The following is a 10486-nucleotide window of genomic DNA, read 5'->3' as shown; positions in this document are numbered from 1 at the left end:
GATTTTGCAAATACTATGCTATATGTAATACCTAACTGTACCTGTAGTGTATATGTAATATATTTATGCCCAATAAATGTTTTAATTCTTTCTGACTTATGTAGGGTTTTTCTGCCATTAATAGGATTGATGATGATGTCACTTTTTTTTAAACTTTTGGTAATCACTTTTTTTTTTTAGTTAATGAAAGCTTACAGAGACTTGGGATTTCCAGTCCTTCATTGTTGCAACTTTTTAAAATCTTAACTGCATTCCAAGAGTTGTGAATGTGATGTTGTACATTAATTCTTTGCATGGTGTTTGTGTGATGCCATGTAAAGGGGCGGCCACAGCCTGGTTCCTCTGTAAGTCTGTAATGAATTCCCTGGTGCAGCCCTACGTGCTAGTACTTCAAAAGAAGCTTAAAATCCAACTTTTTATGTAAAAATCTCCTGTTTGTCTAAATTTTTTTTGAAAACTCTGTGAATCAACTATAATGTGACTACATAGGCCCATTGGCTGCCAGTTTAGTACCTTTCAGAGAGAATGTGTGTGGAGAGCCTACTGCTTTGCCTAACATTTCATTGATATAACAGAACTCAGGTGTCCACCCCCACAGTCCACCTAGTGCACTGGGTGCCCACTCATTTGGTCTCATTCAACAGCAGTAAGCATAATATTTCTACTTAGAGCCATAGTTTATCTTGTTTGTTGTTGTTAGGTGTTGTTGAGTCATTCGCGACTCATAGTGACCTTATGTACAACAGCCCTGAAACCTGCTCTGTCCTGTGCCAACTATACTGTCTCAGACACACCTACTCTCATTACACCAGTCACTGAATCAATCCATCTCATCGATGGTCTCCCTCTCTTTCTCTGTTCCTCCACCCTCCCAAGTATGACGTCTTTCTCCAAGGACTGGTCCCTCCTTGAAACGTGGACAATCTATGTCAGACAAAGCCTCAAAATCTCTGCCTCCAAGGAGCAGGCTGCCTTCACCCTCTTTAGGATGAACCTGTTTGTTCTCCTGACAGTCCATGGTGTATGCAGTACTCTTCTCCAGCACCACAGCTCAAAGGCATCAGTTCTCTTTCTGTCATCCCCAGTCACAGTCCAGCTTTCTGATGCACAGCAAGCAATTGTGAAGACTATGGCCTAGATCAGACACACCTTAGTCTCCAAACTGACATTGTTGCTCTTCAGTACACTGGAGAGGTTCTTGGCTGTTAGTATGAAGAGTGTTGACTGTGGAGTCAAGCAAACTAATGATGTGAACAATCTCAATCTCTTCACCATCCATCATGATGCTGCCAATTGGTCCAGTGGTGAGAATCTTTGTTTTCTTGATGTTGAGCCTTAATCCCTATTGTGTCTGAACTTCTGCAGCAAGCACTTCAGGTCCTCCTCAGTTTCAGGGTTGTGTCATCTGCATAACGCAGGTTGTTGATGAATCTTACACTAATCCTGAGGCCACATCCCTTCTCATACAGCCCAGCCTCCCGGATGTTCTGTTCTGCATATAGATTGAAAAGGTATGGAGACGGAATACATCCCTGGCATATGCCCTTCCCACTTATGAACCATGCAGTGTTTCCTTGCTCTGTTCTGACAGCTGCCTCCTGGTCCAAGCATAGGTTTCTCATAAGCATAATCAAATGTTCTGGGATTTCCATTCTTCTCAGAGTCAGCCACAGCTTATTGTGATCCACACAATCAAAAGCCTTTGCATAGTCAGTGAAGCACAGATAGACATTCTTCTAGTACTCTGTTTTCAGCCAAGGTCCATCTAACAGTAACTATATTATCCCTAGTACCACGGCCTCTTCTAAACTCAGCCTGTACATCTGGCAGTTCTCTGTTGATGTGCTGCTCCAGTAATTTTTAATTTCCAGCAGAATCTTGCGTCTATGTGATATTAATGATATTGTTTGATAATTAGGTCTGGTATTTTTCTGCTAGGAATCACTTTTACCTTAAGGTGTTTTTTTGTTTGTTTATTTGTGGACTGAGGAAAATATTGTTTATAACTCCAAGTTGACATAACAAAGAATGGTAGTTCTTCTTATCAATAAAGCTAACACATTGAGCATGTCAGGTTGTGCATGGTCAAAGGATTTCTAAGTCACAGTTCCCCTCAAGTTGGCATAAATGGAAAGGAAGTTGTTAGCATCCGTTTTGGTGACCTGACCAAAAGATGGCCTTCTAAGCAGGAAAGGTAGAATGGAGAACGGAGGCCACTTCCATGTAGACTACCCAGAGGCTCAATAGTTTGTACCATCTCCCTTTCAGGGGGTATTGAGAAGGTTTAAAATAGGGTTTGTTAAGAACTCATTAAGATGCGGTTCTCAAACTCTCAAAAAGAGCTCTGCTAGCTGACTGGAAGAGGCAGTTAGAATATCAGAGCTGCTTGTCACGTCTCAAGCTGGACAACGTCACCTCTGTCACACTTGCAGAAGGACGCCTGCAAGTTTCCCCTCAGAAACAATAGAAGCTCACAAGTCTGAGAGGCAGTCACCTCAGTTGAGAGAGAAGGTACCATGTCAAAATCAGGAATAATAAGCAGAGACATTCAAGATACTCAGATATGTGAAGAATTTCATGGGACTGAAAAGAAACACTTAAAAAATAGCCAATACGCCACAACAAGATAAAGGTAAACAACCCAGTTGCAAAATGGGCACAGGATATAAACAGACACTTTGTCAAAGAAGACATTCAGATGGCAAACAAAGACATGAAGAAGTGTTCAAAATCCCTAGCTCTAAGAAATGCAAATCAAAGCAAATATGAGATGTCATCTCACCACAGTAACAAGAGCAAATTTCAACAGAGCAGCAAACAACAACTGCTGGCGAGGTTGTGGAGAAACTGGAACCCTTATTCACTGTTGGTGGCAGTGTAAAATGGTGCAACCATTATGGAAAGCAGTATGTCGCTTTCTCAGAAGGTTGGAGATAGAAATAACATTTGACCCAGCAATTTCCCTATTGGGAATATACCCTAAAGAAACCAGAACTGCCACCCAAGCAGATATATGCACACCCATGTTTATTGAGGCTTTGTTCACAATAGCAAGGAGTTGGAAACAACCCAAGTGCCCTTCAACAAATGAATGGCTAAAGAAGCTGTGGTGTATTCACATAATGGAATATTATGCAGCACTGAAAAACAACTTATGAAATATTATGCAAAATGGGTGACCATGGAGGACTTTATACTGAGTGAAGTATCTCAGCCACAAAAAGACAAATACATCATAATGCCACTGTTGTAAAACAGGACTGACATGGGGGTTGGGGGTAAACAAAAAAAGAGGGGATAAATAATGTACATGACATTGGAACAGATGAGGGAGAGAACTGTATAAAAGGAATATATGATTAGGTATTATTGGCATGACAAGAATCCAGAAAAAGAGCTGCATTGTAAAGTGGGCTGAAGGGGAGAATTTCTTTTCCAAAGAAAAAAGCAAACTGGGTGGGAGGAGGGGCGGGGAAGGGGCAAGGAGGGAAATGTGCAACAATGAATGAATGGAAATCCAAGTTCCCTATAAACTTTCATTAAAATCACAATTTAAAAAGAAAATATTAGCCAGTAAAGTGGATACTTCCACCAGGTCTTGTTTTAGTGGTTCTTCTCAGCATTGGCAGCACATTGGTATCACTGGGGAAACTTTTTAAATTCTCCTTACTCAGGCCATACCCTATACCAATTAAGTGAATATTTTTGGGCTATCATTGTTTTTAAAGCTCCCAGACTATAGCCAAAATTGAGCTCCAATGCGCAAAAGTGAAACTCTCCCTAACTTCACACTTTCCCTGGGCAATCCATCTCCTAATAATCTGACTACTTATATCAAGGGTGTTGATTGTTGATTGTCTTTTCTTCATCTAGCAAGATGTTGCCTACCAGTCTAATGATGAGAGTTTTAATTTTCTTGATCTTAAAATGCAATCAAAATTGAAGGCTGTGTTCTTTGACCTTCTGCAGCAAGTACTGCAAAAGGAATTTCTGCAGTCAGGAATCTCTCCAAATTATTGAGGACCAGTGATGTCAGTTTAAGGACTAAGGTGAACCTGATTCAGCCTATGGTCTTCAATCACTTGCTAGGCATCTGTGAGCTAGATATCGGATAAGGGTGACATAAGAAAAATTGATGTAGGACAAGAGTACTGAATATCCCATGGACTGTCAAAACAAACAAAATATCCCTTGGAGAAAGTGCAGCCAAAGTATTCCTTGGAGGCAAAAATGATAAAGTTTTGTTTCACCTACTGTGGGCATGTGGAGAAAGACACCATGCTTGGAAAGGCAGAAGGATGGCAAGAGAGGAAGACTCCCAACCAGATGGATTGGCACAGTGACTGCCGCAATGGGCCCACGTGTGTCAGCAATTGAGGATAATAGTGGGTAGGGCACAGTTCATATATGTTGTCCATAGGGTCACTCTGAGTCATACTCACATTGATGACACCTAACAACAACCACAAAGTGAACCTACGGGTCATCAATCCCATCTCACTTTTTCAGTCTGCCGTCTCAGTTAACCTGCCATCTGGTGAAAGCCACCAACATGACTGAAGAGACAAAGCAAGCAACTTAGAAGAATGAGAACTTGCAGAGAGAAGAAACTTCAAAAAAAATTACCAATCTCCAGAAAGATGACATAAAAGATAAAGCAAACTATAAAGATAGAATGCTATTATAAAAGAAGACTTGAAAAGGCAATATTCTTGGGAATTAATATCCAGTAAATAGGAAACCTATACTTGGACCAGAAAACAGTCATTAGAATAGAGCAAGGAAACACTGCATGCTTCAAAGTCAGGAAAAGTGTATGCCAGGGATACATTCTGTCTCCACACCTTTTCAATCTATATGCGGAACAGATCATCCAGGAGGCTGGGCTTTATGAGGAGGGATGTGGCATCAGGATTGAAGGAGGACTCATCAACAACCTGTGTTACGCAGATGGCACAACCCTGCTTGTTGAAACTGGAGGACATGAAGCATTTACTGAAGATAATCAAGGACTGCAGCCTTCAAAATAGATTGAAGCTCAACATCAAGAAAACAAAGATTCTCACCACTGGGCCAATGGCAACATCATAATAGAGAAAAGATTGAGATTGTTAACTCCACAATCACTTTTGGTACCATCTGCCAGGAAATCAAAAGATGAATTGCATTTGAAAAAATTGGTGTCAAGGGGCCTCTAGAGTCCTGAAGAGCAGCACTGTCAGCCTGGAAACTAAGGTGCACCTGATCCAAGCCATGATCTTCACAGTCACTTGCTATGCATCAGCGAGCTGGACAGTGATTAAGGATGATAGAAGAATCAATGCCTGTGAGTTGTGATGCTGGAGAAGAGTGTTGAACATACGATGGACCCTCCCTGTCCCGGAGAGGGTGAGACCAGGGTGCTCCTTCAAGACAAGGATTTGACACTCCATCTCATACACTTTGGGCACGTTGCCAGAAGGGAGCATCCTTTGGTGAAGGACATCATGCTTGGAAGGGTGGAGAGGACAGCGCAAGAGAGGAAGACTGGATGACCCAATGACTGGGGTACTGGGGACAGGGGTGTCAGAGACGGTTTGAAGATAAAACAAGGTTCGGAACTGTTGTACGTAGGATCATTATGAGTCCGAAGTAACTTGACAGCACATAACAGTAACAGCAACGAAAGGATTAGAAGCTGAAATTGAGCAAATAACCACAAAAACAGAGCCTAGGACAAAAAAAGATCAGAATGAATCTGGGATTCCTAATACACAAATACTAACTCCAGATCAGAGTTTCTAGAATGAAAGGCTCAACATACCAACTGGAAATGGGACCTCCACTGGGGTGGGCCCATATCCCTGTTGATGCCAAGGTTAAGGAGAAGGCTTCTAACTGAGAGATGAGTGTTTGTTTGTCCGTGGGAGAAAGATGCGGCAGTCTGCGTTCATCAAGACCTCACAGCCCTGCAAACCCTGTGGACTTGGCTTCTCTGTGCTCTTCAGGGTCGTGAGGAGTCCAGATGGATTTGACGGCTCTGCATCTGGTTTAGACCAAGTCCTGCCATCTTGAAATTAGACAAAAGTAGGATCATCCAAGAATTTGTTCAGGAGGAGCGCACAAAAATCTCTTAAGTCCTGGTCACATGAAAGATTAAGACTCAAAGTGGCATTTAAGGCATCTCAACAGGAATATTGGAAGCTAAAAGTCAGTACTGCGATTATCTCAAGATTTTGAAAGCAAAAAATTTGCTACATTCTGTTTTCAAGTGTCAGGATATCCTGATACTGCCAGAAATGCAGCATAGCAAAGAGTTTGCTCCCTGGCATGTTTTCTCAGGAAGCTGTTCATTGAATCCTTTTATGATTATTAATGATAATAATTTTCATGAAAGTTTACAGAGACTTTGGATTTCCATTCATTTATTATTGCACTTTTCTCCCTGCCTACCCTTCCCCCTCCCCAGTTCATTCTTCTCTTTGAAAATTAAAAGAAAAATTCTTTCATTGTTATACAATCCCTCCTCCCAAGTCCACTCCACTGTGCAGCCTTCGTTCCGGACTCCTGTCGTGACAATAATACCTAATCATATATCCGTTTTAAACAGTTCTCTCCCTCATCTGTTTCAATGAAATATACATAATTTATCCCATAAATCCCCAAGAATGAAGCGACCATGAACTTCTGCCTTCTATACTTTTCATGCAGAAAAGTAACTGGTTGTCTTAAGGTTTATGAGTGGTACAAAGCTGGATGTTCAGCTTGTAACCAAAGAGTTGGCAGTTTGAATCCACCCAGCAGCACCACAGGAGAAAACCTGGAAATCTCCTTTGATCAAGTCTACATCCCAGAACCCCATGGGCTGTAAACCAGCAGTAAAACCAAACAGTGACAAAAGTTGGCTCTCTGACTTCGCCAAAAGTATTTCTGCCACTTTGTCTTTCTTACTCATTACCCCTCCACCTCCAACTATCCTGTGTATATAAACACACACGTGCACATGAGTTCTAAACAAACCTCTCAATGCCTTGGACGTGGTAGACCTAGCAATTAAATCTGTGTGCATGTTACCCTTTACTCAGAGTGCTCGTACCAGACTTAGAAGAAAAATCGCACTGTCATTGGCCGACCGTAAATGCCTCCCAAGCTGGCAAGTCAGAGAGGGAACTTTGACAGTGGCACGAAGACTTGTTCAGCTCTGCAGGACGTAGCACGGCGGTGTTAGGGACCTTGAAATGACTCACAGTGACCCTACGAACAACCCATCTGCACCTTTCCTTACGCTGACCATCCTTGTGGCCTTCAACATGCTTGAGCCCACTCCATCAGACCATGATTTTTTTATTATTATTCATTTTAATGAAAGTTCACAGAGACTTAGGGTTTCCAATCATTCATTGCTGCACTTTTCTCCCTGCCCATCACCCTCCCCCCAATTCACTCTTCTCTTTGAAAAGTAAAACTCTTTCATTGTTACACAATCCCTCCCCCCAAGTCCACTCCACCGTGCAGCCTTCATTCTGGACTCCTGTCATGACAATAATACCCAACCATATATCCCTTTTAAACAGTTCTCTTTTTGAGGATCTTCCAAGGACTGATTGCTTCTGACAACGTGCCCTAAGTATATGAGACGAAGTTTCACCCTCCTTGCCTTGATTAAGTACCTAGCACATCACAGAAGTCAAGCAAAACTTAAATGGAACTCAATTGACTCTCCCTCCCCCCCTCCTTTTTCCCTCCCCTCTCCCTCTCCCCCTCCACTTCTCTCCCCCCTCCCCACCCCATGTACATGTGATCTGCCCTTTTCAAACTCAGATGTGATTTAAATTTAGAACACACCTTTCACTGCTGTGGCCTAATGTAACAAAACACTGCTTTCAAGTAGAATTCTATCCACCTGTGCACTCAAGAGCTCATTGCTGTCTAGACAGAACAAATTGATAGTAGATTCGTTCCACTGAGATCCGGGGCTTTAAATCGCATGGGAAAAGATTACCCATCTTCCTTTCATAGTGGAAAGGGAGCAGGATTTCAGTTCCTGTTTTGGGTGATGTAGTTCCATCCATAACAAATCATTAGGGAGCTCTGGTGGTCTAGTGGCAAGAAGTTGCACTGCAATCCTAGAGGTACGCAGTTCAAATCTACCAGATGCTTTGCTGGAGAAGGAGGGGCAATTGTACCAGTCAGATCCGATTTGACGGTACACACACTAATAATAATAATAATAATAATAATAATAATAATAATAATAATAATAATAATAATATCCAAGACATTTGTAATAGGTTTTACTTTCCAGACATGGCTACAAACCATACCTATAAGATACCTTTGGCAGTCCCCAATCAGAGTAAATTCTAATTCCTCAAGTCTGGGTGACTTTGTGACTGCTGGAATGATTATGTCGTCCAGTGCTACAAAGAGCAGATTACAAAAGGACATGCACCCACCTCCTGGTCGTCGGGGACCCCAGCTTCAGCAGAAGATAATCAGAACTTTCACATTCGAGAGCGTTACCTGAACGTGGCTGAGCTCCCCGCCCACGGCCGCTGCCAGCCACCATGTCGCTGTGAGTGGGCTGTCTTGGATAGGTATCTGAACCAACCTCCTTGAGTCTCTAGATGTCTGAAAGCTCAACCAACATCTAACTGCAGCCTTCAAGTCTCTTGAGAGACGTTCATGAGAGAAAATTTCTAGCTAAACCCCTGGCTCATAAAACCAAAAGCATTTACTTAATAGAATTTACTACCTTTTACATTTACTTACCTTGGAAAGGAAAAAGCACTCCCTGTTTCTAGTCTGAAGAAAAATATTGTGTCTTGTTCATGTTAACCATAATGGATCATTTACTATGGGTAGCAGGCAACTCAATGGCACATAACAGCAACTTAACTATTCTTTATAATACATAATTTTTATATATGTGTTACATATTACAAATTTTAAAAAGTATCCTCCTTTTACTTCCTATTAACTATAGATTACATGAATCAACATATCCCTCTTGTTTTTTGTCAGCCATATATTAAACTTCAGGAGACCAAAGGCAAATAAATACTTAGACCATGATTAACAGAATAATGAAGAAAAGAAAGTTGAAAGTTTGGGTATTGTATAAAAGCTCTCTCTTAAACATTTTAGTGCCTTTAAATGCTTTCTTTTCAGTATACTCTCTCTTTGAAACAACAAAGCAACCTCTTGAACAATCTATCTTGAAAACAATTGCACCCGCAGACAACAGACCATACTAAGAAACAAATGTCAAGCAGAAATGAGTCAGTGTGCCCTGTGTTTCATTAGCACCATTCAGTGAAGTCACAGAGCCTGTCTGAATTGAAATCTAAGCCACGCCAAGATCAAGCAGCCCGAACACATTTCTCTTTCTCTTCTGCACCCTACAGATCTGAGCCGCTGCTGAACTAAGAACGCAAGCTTACCCTGGAGTCAAGAAGTCATTTGAAGTAGCACTTAGTACCTGGCTCTCTTGCTGTTGTTACTTTCTTTTAACTAGGCTTACAGGGGAAAGAGCAAGGCTTTTGAGTGAGGCTCAAACACTCTGTTCAATTCATTATTTCATTGCTAGATTTCCTCTTCAGGCAAGCTGCTAGGAGGAGCCTCTTCTTGGAGGGGGACCTGATGCTCAGAAAGGCAGAGGGTTAGTGAAGGAGAGGAAGCCCCTCGAGCAGGTGGATTGACACAGTGACTACCCACACCAGGCTGTCGTGTGCCAAGAAGTGTGCGGATGACACAGGATAGGACAGAGTTCTGATCTGTTGTCCATAGGGTCGCTGTAGGTCATACTCAACTCGATGGCAACTAACGACAAGAACACTGATGAGCTCTGCTTCTACTCTTGACATGAGGAAATGGCATTCTTTTCATAAAAGACGCCTTTTGTGCCATCATCCAAAGAGGCTGCTTTCTGTGGGCGTCTGATGAGTCTTGCTGAACTTTCTGTCACAGACAGAGTTATTCAGAACAGTTGAAGGGCCTTAGAGAGCCATCCAATGCCAAGCATTCCAGGGTGGGCAGCAGCATCTCACCCTCTTTACCTCATTCCCAAACCCTACTCCTTCTCTTCATTCCTTCTTCAATTTCTGGAGTTCTGGGAGTGTCATCTGTGCAGCCTTGTGCTGCTATCCCAAGTCTACACCTTCCTACCAATTCAGGTCGGCCAGCAACCCCACTGCGTGAGAAAAAAAGTCTCTTCCGATGTGATTTAGAACCTGTGAAAACCCACTGGAGGGTCAGCTATCAGTCGGGTCCAATTTGATGGCAATGGGCTTGAGTTTCCCCAGCGCCCCATAACACACTGACAGATGGGCTTCTGAGTGCTACACACTGCTGTGAGATAGTTGACATACAGCCTTTGACCGTCCGGAGGAGTCTAAGTGTTGGGCCTATTCATAGTCATGCACAGTTCTAGTTCTCACATTTCATTACTTGATGTTTATCAGTGCGGGCGAAGGACGGGCAATCTCCTCCATGCAATTACCTGCCT

The sequence above is a fragment of the Elephantulus edwardii genome, unplaced genomic scaffold, assembly GCF_000299155.1.
Source record: "Elephantulus edwardii isolate Elephantulus edwardi_28Jun2011 unplaced genomic scaffold, EleEdw1.0 scaffold00088, whole genome shotgun sequence".
Lineage (NCBI taxonomy): Eukaryota > Metazoa > Chordata > Mammalia > Macroscelidea > Macroscelididae > Elephantulus > Elephantulus edwardii.
The sequence above is the reverse complement of the archived record's forward strand: the minus strand, read 5'-3'. Positions refer to the sequence as shown.